Source organism: Budorcas taxicolor, chromosome 10 (genome assembly GCF_023091745.1).
Source record: "Budorcas taxicolor isolate Tak-1 chromosome 10, Takin1.1, whole genome shotgun sequence".
NCBI lineage: Eukaryota > Metazoa > Chordata > Mammalia > Artiodactyla > Bovidae > Budorcas > Budorcas taxicolor.
This window is the reverse complement of record NC_068919.1, coordinates 37,516,102-37,534,100: the sequence shown is the minus strand read 5'-3', so window position 1 is coordinate 37,534,100 and position 17,999 is coordinate 37,516,102. Positions and strand designations below refer to the sequence as shown.

Here is a 17,999-nt window from a genome sequence, read left to right as displayed (position 1 = left end):
TCGTGCTTCCACTGCTCAAGTGTCAGGACACGGAGCAGTGCCCAGAGTACTCCTTGACCAGCCCTGAGATCAGCCGCCACTGCCACTACCATGGCTACTGTTTGGGGGAAAAGCCAATTCTGACTCCATGTTGGAAATGTTTCTCTGACTTGCTCTTCATTGGTTTTGTTATTATAATCATACATACTGGCCTGCCTCAGAGAATCCTGCTTCTCTGCCTGCTGGTTAAACTAAAATGCCTTTGTTCAGAACCCTGCTCACCTGTAGATGGCAGGAAGGAAGAAATTAACACATCCCCTGCCTGAGGCTTGCCATTCTAGGAGACATTTACAAGATTAATGGCTTTTTTACTTTGTTTCCTCGCCTCCTCCATCTCTGATCTATAACAGAACATGGCATCCAAACCCCAGACAAGATGGTTATTTTGAGACATATCTTCTCAGGTCAGCACAGGAGGTGGACTGGGTAACTCTACCAGCTGGTGGGTGAGGGGCACTTCACGCTGTGGGGGCTTGAGGCTGAAGGTGGCTGGACCAGCCAGGAGGAGCAGTTGCGGCTGGATGCCATAGAGAAGTTTGGCTTCAGCAACTGGGAGAATATGACTACTCAGGTTGGAGCTTCCAGAACTCCCCAGCAAGTGACGGCCGAGCAGCAGCAGCTGGGCTACATGCTGCTGAGGGATGACTACTGCACTGAGTGTGACCAGGATGTGGAGGCACTCATTCGCTGGCTTTCCATCAACTCTCACAGCAATCAAGCAGAAGCACACGCACATGGACATGCACATGCAGAAGCTCAAGGAGCTGCAGCAGCGCAAGATCATCACCCGTGACTATGACCTAGTGCCCACCTTCCTGGGCAAGGACAAGAACGAGAGAGAGGAGGTGGCCAAGCACAAAGTCACCAAGGGGTAGAAGGAGCTGCAACTGAAGCTGTGGTTACTCTCCCAGTTCACGTCCTGCAAGAAATTCCGCTATCTGTTCGAGAACATGCAGAAGGAGAAGAGGCTGTGCACTAAGATCTGGGGGCTGCAGTGGTAACGGAGCTACAGCATCACGAAGATGGAGGAGGCAGCCGAGTAAGAGGCAACCTGGCGCAAAAGTGAGAGGAGGAAGGAGAACAAGAACCTAGGCAGCTCCAAGCACAGCAAGAACTTTAAGGATGGCAAGCTTGCCGCTATTAAGAACCTGCCTGTCTTCAAGCTCTTGAAGACTTGGGATAAGGTGCTCTGCAGCTCGCTGAACCTCAGCCCCACATGCTATGTGACTGTGAAGGCCATCGTCATCAAGGGCCACCTCCAGGAAAGGCAGAGCATCCGCCCCCAAGAGCAACCTTCCCAGCTACCGGGAAACATTCTTAAGGATTCTAAACTTCCTCACTCAGGGAGAGTGGGTGGATATCCAGGGCTGCTTCCTGAAGCCAAGTTGCTGAGAAAGCTGGAATGATGGTATAAAGCTTATGAGTCAAAAGGACCAGGGGAGGGGAAGTAGGGAAGGGAGGGGAAGTAGGGAAGAGAGAGAAAGCTTTTTTCCCCATTGTTGCTCTTTTTTAAACAAATTGAGGGCTTGTTGTAGGATAGAAATTCTTTTTATGGTCCTCTGAAGAAGCAATAGTAACAATCTTAGGTCAAGGGGGAGACAAATACATGTATATTTTATTAATAACTTAGCCCTAAACATAGTACTTTAAGATGATTGCCTTTAAGTGTTCAGTTTGTAGAATATTATGATGAGATTGGGAAATTTCCTTTTATTTGTGTTTATTTCCACTGGTATATAACTGTTGTGCTGTCCCTGTCTGGCCACCAGCTTCACCCTCTGACCTAAGATCCACCCACTGCCCAACAGCCACCCATGACAACGGGCACAGCCACATGGCACTTTAGGTGGGAACAGAGCAGGGCAGATGGAAAAGAGGCTGGGGAAGGGCAGGATGGGCATCCACAGCAACTTGTGAAGAGGAATCTGGTATTGAACAATTTGGCCAAACAGAGCTTCCCTGTGACCACTGGCAGTGGCAGAGTTTGAGCCTGGAGCTCTGAAATCCAACTGCTGGGGAGCTCACTGTTGGAGGCACAATGATGCTCAGCAGGCTCCCCAGGGTCTAGAGGGATGCAGGGCCCAGTGCAGACTGCCAGGTGCTGAGCCTCCCCTCCTGGGGAGGCTGCTGCTCTTAGAACTTGCTGCTCTTAGAACTCGTGTGCATCTTACTTGGAAGAACTCATTTTAGAAAGTTCACAACCGAGAGTTCGGGCATTAGCTCCCTCCAGGGTTTACACCCCACTGGCAAGTACCCCTTTCACTGAGAATGGCCATGGATCTTACCTGAGTGGTGTGTGGGGTTAGGCGCTTGGCTGGTGAGGGCTAGAGAAACCCCTGGAGGCCTTAAATCCTGGGCACCGCTTCTTTGGTTAACTGTCTTGACCCATTCAGGGGTGTTTTGCCAAGCCCTATTTAGAGATGTCCAAGGTAAGGAGCAGCAGCTGCACTTTACAGGAGCAGCTGTGAAGAGATACCCCACGACCAAGGTAAGAGAAACCCAAGTAAGACGGTAGGAGCCGAGAGAGAGCATCAAAGGGCAGACAGACTGAAACCACAATCACAGACAACTAGCCAATCTGATCACATGGACCACAACCTTGTCTAACTCAATGAAACTAAGCCATGCCGTGTGGGGCCACCCAAGATGGATGGTCATGGTAGAGAGGTTTGACAGAAAGTGGTGACAGAATGTGGTCCATTGGAGAAGGGAATGGTAAACCACTTCAGTATTCTTGCCTTGAGAACCCTATGAACAGTATGAAAAGGCAAAAAGATATGACACTGAAAGATGAACTCCCCAGGTCAGTAGGTGCCCAATATGCTACTGGAGATCAGTGGAGAAATAACTCCAGAAAGAATGAAGGGATGGAGCTAAAGCAAAAAAAAGAAAATACCCAGTTGTGGATGTGACTGGTGATAGAAGCAAGGTCTGATGCTGTAAAGAGAAAAATTGCATAGGAATCTAGAATGTTAGGTCCATGAATCAAGGCAAATTGGAAGTGGTCAAACAAGAGATGGCAAGAGTGAACGTCAACATTCTAGGAATCAGTGAACTAAAATGGACTGGAATGGGTGAATTTAAGTCAGATGACCATTATATCTACTACTTTGGGCAGAAATCCCTTAGAATAAATGGACTAGCCATCGTGGTCAACAAAACAGTCTGAAATGCAGTACTTGGATGAAATCTCAAAGATGACAGAATGATCTCTGTTCGTTTCTAAGGTAAACCATTCAATATCAGGGCAATCCAAGTCTATGCCCCGACCAATAACGCTGAAGAAGCTGAAGTTGAACGGTTCTATGAAGACCTACAAGACCTTTCTAGAACTAACACCCAAAAGAGATGTCATTTTCATTATAAGGACTGGAATGAAAAAGTAGGAAGTCAATAAACACCTGGAGTAACAGGCAAATTTGGCCTTGGAGTACAGAACGAAGCAAGGCAAAGACCAAAAGAGTTTCATCAAGAGAACTCAATGGTCACAGCAAACACCCTCTTCCAACAACAAAAGAGAAGACTCTACACATGGACATCATCAGATGGCTAATATCGAAATCAGACTGATTATATTCTTTGCAGCCAAAGATGGAGAAGCACTGTACAGTCAGCAAAAACAAGACCGGGAGCTGACTATGGCTCAGATCATGAACTCCTTATAGCAAAATTCAGACTTAAATTGAAGAAAGCAGGGAAACCCACTAGACCATTCAGGTATGATGTAAATCAAATCCATTGTGACTATACAGTGGAAGTGAGAAATAGATTTAAGGGACTAGATCTGATAGACAGAGTGCCTGATGAATTATGGACGGAGGTTTGTGACATTGTACAAGAGACAGTAATCAAGACCATCCCCAAGAAAAAGAAATGCAAAAAGGCAAAATAGCTGTCAAAGGAGGCCTTACAAATAGCTGTGAAAAGAAGAGAAGCAAAAGGAAAAGGAGAAAAGGAAAGATATAAGCATTTGAATGCAGAGTTCCAAAGAATAGCAAGGCGAGATAAGAAAGCCTTCTTCAGGAATCAAAGCAAAGAAATAGAGGAAAACAACAGAATGGGAAAGACTAGAGACTAATTTTCTCTTCAAGAAAATTAGAGATACCATGGGAACATTTCATGCAAAGATGGACTCAATAAAGGACAGAAATGGTATGGACCTAACAGAAGCAGAAGATATTAACAAGAGGTGGCAAGAATACCCTGAACTGTACAAAAAAGATCTTCACAACCCAGATAATCACGATGGTGTGATCACTCATCTAGAGCCAGACATCCTGGAATGTGAAGTCAAGTGGGCCTTAGAAAGCATCACTACGAACAAAGCTAGTGGAGGTGATGGAATTCCATTTGAGCTGTTTCAAATCCTGAAAGATGATGCTGTGAAAGTGCTGCACTAATATGTCAGCAAACTTGGAAAACTCAGTGGCCACAGGCTTGGAAAAAGGCCAGTTTTCATTCCAGTCCCAAAGAAAGGCAATGCCAAAGAATGCTCAAACTACCGCACAATTGTACTCATCTCACATGCTAGTAAAGTAATGCTCAAAATTCTCCAAGCCATGCTTTAGCAATAGCTGAAGCATGAACTTCCAGATGTTCAAGCTGGTTTTAGAAAAGGCAGAGGAACCAGAGATCAAACTGCCAACATCTGCTGAATCATGGAAAAAAGCAAGAGATTTCCAGAAAAACATCTATTTTTGCTTTATTGACTATGACAAAGCCTTTGACTGTGTGGATCACAATAAACTGTGGAAAATTCTGAAAGAGATGGGAATAACAGACCACCTGACTGCCTTTTGAGAAACCTGTATGCAGGTCAAGAAGCAACAGTTGGAACTGGACATGGAACAACAGATGGTTCCAAATAGGAGAAGGAGTATGTCAAGGCTATATGTTGTCACCCTGCTTATTTAATTTACATGCATAGTACATCATGAGAAATGCTGGGTTAGAAGAAGCACAAGCTGGAATCAAGATTGCCGGGAGAAATATCAATAACCTCAGATATGCAGATGACACCACCCTTATGGCAAAAAGTGAAAGAGAACTAAAGAGCCTCGTGATGAAAGTGAAAGAGGAGAGTGAAAAAGTTGGCTTAAAGCTCAAAATTCAGAAAACTAAGATCATAGCATCCAGTCCCATCATTTCATGGCAAATAGATGGGGAAACAGTGGAAACAGCGTCAGACTTTACTTTTGGGGGCTCCAAAATCACTGCAGATGGTGATTGCAGCCATTAAATTAAGACACTTACTCTTTGAAAGGAAAGTTTCGACCAACCTAGACAGCATATTCAAAAGCAGAAACATCACTTTGTCAACAATGGTCCGTCTTGTCAAGGGTAGTTTTTCCAGTAATCATGTGTGTATGTGAGAGTTGGACTCTAGGGAAAGCTGAGTGCCTAAAACTGATGCTTTTGAACTTTGGTGTTGGAGAAGACTCTTGAGAGTCCCTTGGACTGCAAGGAGATTCAACCAGTCCATTCTAATGGAGATCAGCCCTGGGTGTTCACTGGAAGGACTGATGTTGAAGCTGAGACTCCAATACTTTGGCCACCTGATGCGAAGAGCTGACTCATTTGAAAAGACCCTGATGCTGCAAAGGGCTGAGGGCAGGAGGAGAAGGGGATGACAGAGGATGAGATGACAGAGGATGGCATCACCGACTCAATGGACATGAATTTGGGTGAAGTCTGGGAGTTGTTAATGGACAGGGAGGGCTGGCGTGTTGTGGTTCATGGGGTTGCAAAGAGTCGGACACGACTGAGCGACTGAACTGAACTGATTTAGAGATGTTCTCAAGGGCAGTCTTTTATGGACATGCAGGGCACCTTCCTGCTGGAACTTGAGGAGTCCTTTGTCTTCCAGCTCCTGGTGGTTCTGTGTCCAAGGCCCCGCCCTAGATTGGGTGGAGTGGCCACACACCATTCCTCCCCATGCTCATCCTGCCTCCCCTCCCATGTAGCTATCAAGACTGTTTACCTCCCAGAATATTTTGGCTTGAAGTTACATTAAAGCGAAGTTATTTGGGGGGAAAAAAAAACCTAATCATTTCCAACTTTTTCTTTCTTTTTACATTATTCTGCCTCCTAGGGTAAACTCTCAGCATTAAATAAACACTTCAAATATATTTTGTATGACTTTAGTTGTAAACTGCTTTACATGCTGGCAGAGCAGTGCTCCCGTGACCTGACAACAAGCCCAGGACTTCTTTCTGACCATAAGTAGAGGGCACTGGTGTCCATCCTGAGCAGCCCCTCCATGCTGTCCCTTAGAAGGATAACCATGGCTGAAAAGTGTGGACACTTGTCTATGGTGAGCAGAGATGGAGATGGCGCTGTGTTCTTACAGTTGGACAGTGGTTCTCACCTGGGCTTCCTGGACTAGCAGCACAAGCATCCCCTGGAATGTGCTAGAACTTCAGGGACTTGGGCCCCGTCCAGTCCTCAGAAACTCTAGGAGTGGGGCCTTCCAGGTGACTGGGATGCCAGCTAAAGTTTGAGAACTACTGGCTTTAGTTACTGCTGTGCTGTTGATTTTCTACATCAGATTCCCAGTATGGTGAGGTTTTAAATTTAGTCTTATTTTTATATAAAATAATTGCCAGACTTTCATTAAGTTAGAGAAGCAAAAGCACCCTGTAAATTCAGGGCCCTAGCTGAGAGCTGTCGAATGAAATAAGTTTTTTGGTTTTTTTTAAATAATATATATGCAAAGCAAACTTTTGCAGAGCTTTAGGCTCTAGACCCAAACTTGCTGATTGATCTGGGTTCCTGTCCACTGACTTAGCTGATTAGTTAGACAAGTTCCTTAAATGCTCTTGCCTCTAGATCTCTTATGTATAAAATGTGATAGTCTGTAATTTATAGCACTGTTGGGACAAGTAAGGTAAAGCATTCAGAATAGTGCCCAGAGTAAGTGGATTGAAAATGTTAGACAGTTTACAGTGATTCATAGTATTTCATACAGGAAACTATAGGTTTTCCTCTAAAGATGATGAGGGAAATAATAACAATTTCAGATCAGGAGTTGTATTTTGGAATGGTACTGTCCAGGTGATACATGGAAATAGGTGTGTTGGTGAGGGCCGAGTTGGAGTTATTTTATGGACTCAGGAATGTAGGCAAGTGGAGTGCCTGCTACTGTCATTTAGAGAAAAGAGAAAAGAGAGGCTAAAGGTTGTTCGCTGTGAAAGAAGGGACCACAAAACAATAAATATCTTTCCCTAAATGCCAATAGCTCCCTAGTTGAGACACATTACCACAGGAACCCAGCTTTAAGACACAATGAAAAGTCTCTATAGCTGAAGAGGCAGCTTTTAAATTATTATTATCTTTAAGGTTATATAACGTGTGTCTTGAGAAACAGAACACTAACATGAAAATGGCTTAAATGGTATGGTAGAGAAAAATATCAGCAGGCATTTTTATATATTCATTTTCAACTAGTTACTCAAGAAGAGTGTTCTTACACAAACCTAGTGAGTCAGGAAAACAACTCTATTGAAGTTTACAGAAGTAAATTCAGTATGCCCATAGCATGGCTTAGTATGCCACCTGGGTTTAAATATAAAACTACAACAGCCTCTCTTTAGGAAATAAAGTAGGTAAGCAAATACATTTTTTGAATTATTGGAAACAAAACAATTTTTGAGATGTAAAAAATTTTTATTTATTGGTTTGAAGGCTAAACACATTTTTTCCCTAAAGAATATTTGTGTATTGTGAATTGTTGGTAATCACATTAATTGCAAGGCTTTTCTCTGATCCAATTAATTATTATTTTCCATTACTAACACCAGTTGGTGGCTGTCCTAGACTTAAAAGCTGAGAAATAAACATTTCTTGACCTACAGATAAGAAGCTTAACAGTAAATTGAGATAGAGAAAATTTTTCTTGTTGGAAGGTGCATTCAAGTAAGCTATTCTTCAAGGTAAAAGAGATTTATTTTTTTAATATGTTGAGTTCTAAAAAAAATATATACAACAGCACTATCCAATAGAAATATAAGCTACATATGCAAGGCATACAACTAATTTTAAATCTTAAGTTTAAAATTTTTCTAGTAGCCATATTAAAGTTAAAAAAAATAGGTGAGATTAACTCACTAATTTCAATAATATATTTTATATATCCAAAATTCTATTTCAAAATACAATCAATATAAAACTGTTGATATATTCTTTGTTTATACTGAGTCTTCAAAATCCAATATGTCTTTTACACTTAAGGCACATCTCCATGTGCACTAGCCACATTTCAAGTGCTCAGTAGCCTTAGGTGGTTAGAGGCTACTGTACTGGACAGCAGAGGTCTTGAGGGTCTTCATCCCCTACCAACTCTTTCCAAATCTTTTGCGTATTTTGTTTTAAGGATATACATGCCTTCATATATCCTACTGAGTTTTAAAAACTTAATGAAGAACCAAATAGTTATTGTAGATACCAGCTCATTATTACTCTCTCTGACCTCAAGAATCTCACATAACAATGAAAGAAGTAAAACATATATAGAAATAACCATAAGACACAGAATATGATGAATAAATTAAGAATTAAAAAATGATGCCATAGAATGTATGTCCTGAAACAATATTTCTTCCATGCCTCTGTTTTGCATCATCTTCCTCCCTATTCATATTTCCACATCAAATCATTTCTTCTCACTGTATAAATAAGTGATAATGGGAATTTAATTTATCATGGTTTCAATGAAGTTAAATAAAATCAAATATAATCCTCATTTTAATAATCACATGAACCTAGGGAACTCTAGAATATATTTTATATGATAAAAAACATATATTCCAAAATAAAAAAATCAATGCTAGCAATCATCCAGAGAACATTATAAAGAAAAATAAAGAAGAAAAAACTCATTAGGAATAATTTACTCCCAAAGAAATTGTTATGGCATCATTATCTTCCACTTCCTAGTTCTTAGTTGGTAGAAAATAGTCATTCATTGTTACCAATATCAAGTTCTACAGGAAATTTCTGACTGAGTAGTTCCTCCTCCTGCCAAGTCTGTGTACTCCTTTTGTGATGTTATACACAGGAATTCTATTATGTCCTCTTTTTGTATACATAAATACTCTTAGCAACAAGAAAAAAAGCTGAATGGATTTACTCTGTGCTGTCTCTGAGATTTAAAGCTTATCTGTAAGAGGTATATGTAAATGCCAATGTTTAATTCAAGAGTTATTCAACTGAGGACCTTTAAGAATGAACAGATATGTTTGCATCTCACATAAGTGGGGAACCACTTGGGGATACAACTTGCAGCTGAATGTCAAACATTATAACTGGACTGTTTTCTTGTACTTGAAGTACAAAAGACCTGTTTCACATATCCTTCTGTTATTTATACTAAATGAATGATGCTTGGAGTATTTACTGTTGGAGGGTACGGTGTCTCCCAGATTATTTACTCAGCAGGCATGAATTGGGAAAGGAGGGAAGATCCAATGGCCAAATTTCTGTGGATATGAAGTAGGGTTTCCCAAAGTGTTGAGGACAGAGATTCAGACTATAGAGTTTTGAGAAAGAAGGTCCTCTTTGAGAGGTAGGAACACCTACCTGGAGAGCATTATGGCTAGGAACTAGATTGAGTCCATAAGAGAACTCCCACAGGTGGGGTTTAACCCCTGTATGCTTGCCATCAGAATAAGGAAAGAGTCATATTTAGAAAACAGTTTTAAACGTGGAAACCATTATGTATTTATTTCACACTTCAGTGAAATCTGACACACCTGGCCAACCTTCAGTTGTCGTTGGTGGAAGAGCAACGGAATGGAACAAAGAAGGAGAGATGTGGCTTGCTTTGTATCCATCTCCTCAGCCCAGGCCCGCACATAGCACATAGTGGGAGGAGTGGCAGGCTGCTGGAGTTTGGGAATCCTGCACAAAAGAAGGGCTGGGCCTCGGTGAAGTTAGAGACCACATGGAGGCGCATGAACCCCGGGATGGCATTTTCAGATATGGGCCAGAAATGGATATAGAACAACCTTCCTTTTTCTTATATATTCAAAGGAGGGTACTTTTATTAGAGAGATGATGTGGCATGTAAAAGGGAGGCTGGAGGAAGATGCACCTACCTTACACTACTGTTATCCATAATTAGGACAAGATAGTGATGAACAAGTTGAGCTCTTAAGTTAGGACAGATGTATGTTTATATCCCATCTCTACCAATAAATAGCTGTGTGAACTGAGGCAAGTATCTGCTCTTGGTTTTCCATCAATAGAAGGGAAATAATATTGATATCTCTTTTGTAATGTTGTGAGAAATAAATAATACATAAGTTTTAAGTATAGTACCTATCACAGAGTCAAATGTTTAATATTATCTAATATTGCAATTGGTCTTTTTACTTTAGTCTTTATATTTTTATGTTTATATACTGACTGTTTAGTACATTAACACTCAGAAAATAATTTGGTATATCATGTTGAATAAATATATTTCCATGCTGTGGAGAGGGAAAAAAGAAATTGACCATTAAGGGGATGTTCTGAAATATAAAAGCAAAAGACTCTTACTTTCAGCTGAAGTTTCTGGTACTTAAGAATTCTCTATTCAAGTTGTAAATTACTTTCAAACTATATTTCTTTAATTTTTAATTATCAGTAATCACTGACCCTGAGAAAATGTGAGCCATATATAAGAAGTCACCTTTAGAGAGGTTGTAGTTGAAACACGTAAATAAATCTAGGAAACATGAAGACAGCCAAGACAGGGTAAACAAGAGACAGACTAGAAGTTCTAGAGAGCTGAAGAATAAAAAGAAGCACAGTATGTTAGAAGCAAAAAGAGAACTTCAAGGAAGAAAAGATAATTAGTTTCAAATTCTACAGAGAGAAGAGAACTGGCAGGATTGTTAAATTAAATTTGACAAAATGCTATATTGAAAGAATTTTTTCAAATAACCAGAAAGTTTTATAAATATCAGTATTAGGCTATTTTCCAAGAACTTTGAAAAGGTGGGAATAGATAGTGAAAAAATAAACCACAGGAGGTAAGTAAGGGAAAGGATATTTTTGGTACACAGGAAAGCCAATCAGTTTGGAGGTGGAAGGAAATTTGCAGGTTGGCACTAAGGTTTTAAGGACTTCCAAGTGTTTTTAGTACCTGAAGGGACATAAAACCACTGAACTCAAGAAAGGGGCCCCAACATCTCAGTAATAAATCTTACAAACAATCTAAATACAAAAAGGAGCAAGCATGTGTTTCTCACCCTCTGTTCAGTGTGGGCCTATCTGCTTGGGGTTGTGCATAACAGTTCCCAATTCACAAACCAAAGCCATCAATATCATTTATCTGGATTTACTATCTTTGACAAGGCTGCGCAGACTTATAGGTCCCTTCGGTTTCCTTCCTAAACTCCCTGTTCTGAAAAACAGTACATCCTCTTAACAATCAAAGAAATTTCTCTTCAACTAGTACCAGAGAGAAACTAGTGGTACAATTTGTTTTTCCTCTTTGAATTTCGTAAAATATACAAAGGTTTTGAAAAGGGTTGAGAGAATCTTTCATCCTGCCCCCTCCCCCATATCAGTTATAATACTCATATTAAGCTTTTTAGAGAAGTATCTTCAGAGTGATCATAATCATCAACCTTAATGTGTGTCTTAGAAGATGGAAACTTAGACTGAGTGACACGTCCAAGGAAATTAGCCACTGGACAGCAAAGCTCCTCACTGAATCTGTGCTTTCTAACTGTTGGTCAAGGGTTTTCGAATTAACCAGACTGTCTCTTAGTTTTTGAAATGACTAAATTCTTAGTGATGTGCATGCTCAGTCTCTCAATGTGTCCAACTCTTTGTAACCCCATGGACTACAGCCTGCCAGACTCCTCTGAATATGAGATTTTCTAGGCAAGAATGCTGGAGTGGGTTGCCATATCCTACCCTAAGGGATCTTCCTGACCCAGGAATTGAACCCACATTTCCTGAGTCTCCTGCAGTAGCAGACATATTCTTTACCACTGAGCCACCAGGGAAGTACAAGACACAAATTGCGGAATGTTTTACTGGAGAACTGAATCTTCCTATTATCCATGAATATATTTCTAGTAGGCAAGATTCTCTTCAATCCTTCCTACTTTAGACCTTGACACAAACTGTTTGCTCTTTCAAGAAAAATTATCCTGTTTTTCCTGAAACCCATCATATGATAACGTCTCCTCACATTTCATACAGAAAACTGCTTTTTTATGTAGAATTCTGTAACATTCAGACACAAGTTACCATGCTTTCTATTTCTATACCATGTTTTAATGATTATTTGTGGATCATTATTTAAAGTCAGTCTTACAGACTGGACTTCAGCTATGTGCATCCTTTTTCTGTTCTTCAAAAATGCCAAGTGCACTCCTGCCTCAGGGCCATTGTGCTTGGTCTTCCCTCTACGTGGAAATTTCTTTCCTCAGATGTCCACCCTCTTCCTCCGTCCCTGCTACAATGTTACTAAGGGAAAGCCTGACCATGCTAATATAAAATCTCCTTCTCCCTGTTCCATCACTCAATATTTCCTTGATTCTGCTTTAATATTCTTTATAATGATTATTACCATCATCTATATTATTATTATTAAATATGTATATATATACATATATACTTAATATATCAGTATATATATAAAGCTTCCAGGTGGTGCAAGTGGTAAAGAACTTGCCTGTTAATACAGGAGATGTAAGAGACATGGGTTTGATCCCTGGGTTGGGAAGATCTCCTGGAGGAAGGCATGGTAACCCACTCGAGTATTCTTGCCTGGAGAATCCTATGGATGGAGGAGCCTGGCGGGTTATAGTCCATAGGGTTGCAAAGAGTTTGATATGATTGAAATGACTTAGCATATATATAAATATATATATATATATATACACATATATATATGTATACACACACACACATTCTAAAAAATGTTGCTGTCTTTCTTCTACAACTAGAATAGAAGCTTCATAAGAATTGAAACTGAGCTGTTTTTACATTGCTATTTCCCTAGGATCTACAAAAATGCTTGATACATAGAACATGCTCAATAAATACTATAGCTGTTGAATGTATTACTAGATTAGTCATACTTCCTATTTCACATTTCTGTTTCGATTACTTGTACAAAATCAACACACTAAAAAGTGAACTGTGAATTTAAATTCATATTCTATATTCACACTGAATTTCATTTACTAATACATTCAAAATGTTTTTCAAAATTGGAATTTTTTTCAGCATTATTTTACAAATTTATAAACTACATTGAGAAGTTGATTTTCTTGTAAGCTGGAGATAAAATGAATTACATCAATAACAGCAAAAAAAGTTAGACAAAAGCAGTATAATCCAAATGAACTAAAACATGTTTCCTGAGATGGTAAAAGTAAAAGAGCATTGCTCAGTCGTGTCCAACTCTTTGTGACCCCATGGACTATACAGTCCACGGAATTCTCTAGGCCAGAATACTGGAGTGGATAGCCTTTCCCCTCTCCAAGGGATCTTCCCAACCCAAGAATTGAATCCAGGTCTCCCACATTGCAGGCACATTCTTTGCCAGCTGAGCCACAAGGGAAGACCTTAGATGAATGTTAGCTAAATTATCAATTCAGTGCCTATGGTCTATGTGCAGCCTTAAAAATGCAATCATTTAGAAAAAAATGATGTCTTCATAAAATCATCATCTCACATTTCAGATTTATTATGGATATGTAAATAAAAATTGTTTCAACTTCTTTTCTTCTAAAATGACCAAAATACCCAGCCCATTTGCTAGACAACCAGTGGTTTAACAGATTAGAGTAGATATTTTTAAAATAAGAGCTTCCCTGGTGGGCTCAGATGGTAAAGAAACTCCCTACAATGCAGGAGACCCGGGTTCAATCCCTGGGTCCAGAAGATCCCCTGGAGAAGGGTATGGCAACCCAATCCAGTATTCTTGCCTGGAGAATTCCACAGACAGAGGAGCCTGGTGGGCTATAATTCATAGGGTCTCAATGAGTCAGACACAACTGAGCAGCTAACACTTTCACTTTCCCATATAAAAACCTAGCTCAGTTCAATAATCCATGGCTCCTTATTATCTCAGGTTTTGCATTTTTTTTAAAGCATGTTTTATAGATAATATGTCTGTCACTTGTTTCATCAGGATATTGATGACAGCTATATCCAGTCAGCCACTTCAACTAGACAACTAATAATCAATTATTACAGAACATTCGGCTGGGGAAAAATGGACTGGACTTTAGATGGAGAAGATTATTTTATTGTAAAGTTATTCAAAAGAAGAGAAACATGGGTAATAAAAATTCAAGAGAGAGGCATACTTAGAACATTTTTTCCAGACCATGAATTATTTCATAGGATATAAATGAATAAAACATATGAAATAGCTTTCCTACACTACAAAGTTAAAATTTGTATAAATGCATATAAATATAATATAAATATATAAATAAATACAGATATAAATGCATTTATATCCATTTATTCATATGCTTATTCATCTATTCAGAAAATAATTGGAAAACTGTTACACGCTAAGCACTAGGGATCTACGAATGAAAAAGATCATCCTTGAGTAGAAAGGTCATACTACAGACTCTCTCTTCTTAAACATTTATTTTTCTGCTGATATTTTCCTGTCAGTGTTCTACTCAAATATCTTTACTATAAAGTATCAAAATAATCTTTTGAATTCCAGAGAAGGTATCATATATATGTGATTATACGGTTATTTTTAGGGGTTTCTTTTTTGTCACTAATTATAACAATAGTTTACCAATTAGAAATAGCTTATTCAAAAAAAGATTTATAACTACTATTCATAAATAAATCTAGGCTAAGACCGCAGAATAAAAGAATCCACCTAGTAAGTATTCTAATGTGATTCAAAGGACACATATTAGAAAGGTAGCAGCCCACATGCAAAAGTAGTAAAGGAGAATTACATTGCTTAATGGTTTGATGGATGTGTGGACTATCTATTTGAATGTTTAAATGGCAGTGTTTTGCAAATGGAATGCATTAGTGCTTAAGCACCAATATCACCTGAATAAATCCAAGCTTATAAGAGAACAAGCCTGGATACTCTCTTTGTATATGTATAATCCAGGTGATTTTCTACAGATAATGTGACACAATATTCCTTTCTTCCTGAAACATGCTGCTGGCTAAATAAAGCAAGAAAGTATCCCCTGTTCTTGCTAAATTGAAACATGTGTAATAACTGTGCACCTTCTAACAAAAAAAGACATCAAGGAAAGTTTGAGTTTAGTACTTTTCAATTTTGTTTGAATAAGAGTATAGAAATAAATTATTTTCTTTCTTCCTTTATCTACTTATATTGAATTTTGAATACTTAGTGTTTGGCTGTCTATAAACATTAAAATATTACTATAGCCAAAATCATCACTTTCACATTAACAACAACACTTTCACATTAATATATACTCTTTCATAAGCCGATTGTCTAAAATTCTTACTTGAGGTTTGCTCTCAGCCATGACAGATTAGTTAATACTAGGCTATCTCTCCCATGAAAACTTCTAAACTAGAAAAAAATGTATGCAGTCCATTAAAGAATATTTGAGAGAGGAGACAAACAAATGGAATGCTTGATAGTGGATTATATCTTGGACAAGGGGATTAAGAAAACTTACATGACAAAAGTTTAATATGTAATGTGATTAAATAAATAAAACATCAATATAAAAATTTTCCTTTGAAATTTATACTGTAGCTATGTAACAGAATATCTTTCTTCCTAGTGCTGCTGCTGCTAAGTCGCTTCAGTCGTGTCCGACTCTGTGCAACCCCATAGACGGCAGCCCACCAGGCTCCTCCATCCCTGGGATTCTCTAGGCAAGAATACTGGAGTGGGTCGCCATTCTTCCTAGTAAATGCATACTGTTTAGTAGTAAAAGAGCATCGCTCAATTATGCCTAACTCTTTGTGACCCCATGGACTATACAGTCTATGGAATTCTCCAGGCCACAGTACTGGAGTGGGTAGCCTTTCCCTTCTCCAGGGGATCTTCCCAACCCAGGGATTGAACTCAGGTCTTCCATGTTGCAGGCAGATTCTTTACCATCTGAGCCACAAGGGAACCCCAAGAATACTGGAGTGAGTAACCTATCCCTTCTTAGTGGATCTTCCCGACCCAGGAATTGAACCGGGGTCTCCTGTATTGCAGGTGGATTCTTTACCAACTGAGCTATCAGGGAAGCACTAAAAGAGCATTATATCTCCAATTTATTGTCAGTGATTTAGGGAAAATATATAACTATATTAAGCCCTGTGTATCTGTGTGTAGTACCTGTGTTTTAATGTGTGTATATAGAGAGAGAATGATAAAGCAAACAGAAATGCAAAATATATAAACAAATATTGAATCTGAGTGAGAATGTTTAGAATTTAATTGTACTGTTTCTTACAATTTCAAACTAAGTTTCAAATTATGTAAAAAAATTAGAAAGAAAAATTCTTACTTTGTAACAGAAGTGTGTCTATGAAAAAATTTATACATGATACAAAAAATATCTAGAAACCAAAAAGGGTGTTTTAATAGATATCTCAAGGAATTTCTGAACATTGTGACAGAGTATCTAAGCCTACTACTTGATGAAAAATGCCCAGGAAAATAGATTCAAAAAAGATAATACGAGATCCACAGGAATAAAATTCAAATTCAAATTGCAGCCTATGCGGTAAAGAATTAAATATACAAGCAAGAATTTCTATTGTTTAGGCTTTGATGAATGAAGTATTTATTTTTAAACTGAAATTTCTGAGTAAGATAGCTACTTTTCTCAACTGAATTTTGCTAGCACCAGTTAGGATTTAATATTTATATTATTTTTATTCACATCTATTATGAAGATGGACATTGATCAATGATGTAATTATTTATTCCAGAATGAAATTAACTTGTATCTAAATGGACACTATATGGGTCCATCACTCAGGAATGTACAATTTAGACTGAACAATAAAATTATGCTTTGCCTCCATCATACACAGAAGCCCAATTTTATTAGGCCTTCAATTGCCGTTACACATCATTACCCAACTGGCTAAGCTACTAGCCCATGAGTTTCAAAGAAACGCATGGGATTTTGCCACATAACTCCTACCAACAAAATTCTTGCTTTGTGCAATGAAACTATAGGGTTCATAGATTTTTGGAATGGAAATGTCTCATTAGATCATCCAGTTCATTATTTTGAAAGATTATTACTCATTATATGGTCTCTATTCCCAAGTGGTTTACCCAGTCAGATTTTTAACTTCTGTGCCATTACAACGTGCTCTGCTGACTTCTGAAGACCACTTTATAATGCCCCACGGATTTCTTTATAGCCTACATGTATATTTTCCTCAAAGAACTTAAAGGATCAAGTTCTAAATTTTCTTTTATCTCCATAAAAACTGAATCTCTCCACTGAATTTTTAAATATTGTTCTCCAGAGTAAAATTTCACAGCAAAATCAATTTTAATTTATTGCAACTCCATGAATCACAGCACGCCAGGCCTCCCTGTCCATCACCAGCTCTGCAGTTCACTCAAACTCACGTCCATTGAGTTGGTGATGCCATCCAGCCATCTCATCCTCTGTCATCCCCTTCTCCTCCTGCCCCCAATCCCTCCCAGCATCAGAGTCTTTTCCAATGAGTCAACACTTCACATGAGGTGGCCAAAGTACTGGAGTTTCAGCTCTAGCATCATTCCTTCCAAAGAAATTCCAGGGCTGATCTCCTTCAGAATGGACTGGTTGGATCTCCTTGCAGTCCAAGGGACTCTCAAGAGTCTTCTCCAACACCACAGTTCAAAAGCAGCGATTCTTTGGTGCTCAGCCTTCTTCACAGTTCAACTCTCACATCCATACATGACCACAGGAAAAATCATAGCCTTGACTAGATGGACTTTTGTTGGCAAAGCAATGTCTTTGCTTTTCAATATGCTATCT

At 39.0% G+C, this 17,999-nt stretch overlaps 1 pseudogene; it reads left to right on the top strand.

Annotated features, from left to right (window-relative positions):
- Positions 1-415: 415 nt before the first annotated feature.
- LOC128054795 (transcriptional adapter 2-beta-like) lies at positions 416-1,417 on the top strand (annotated as a pseudogene).
- Positions 1,418-17,999: the final 16,582 nt, after the last annotated feature.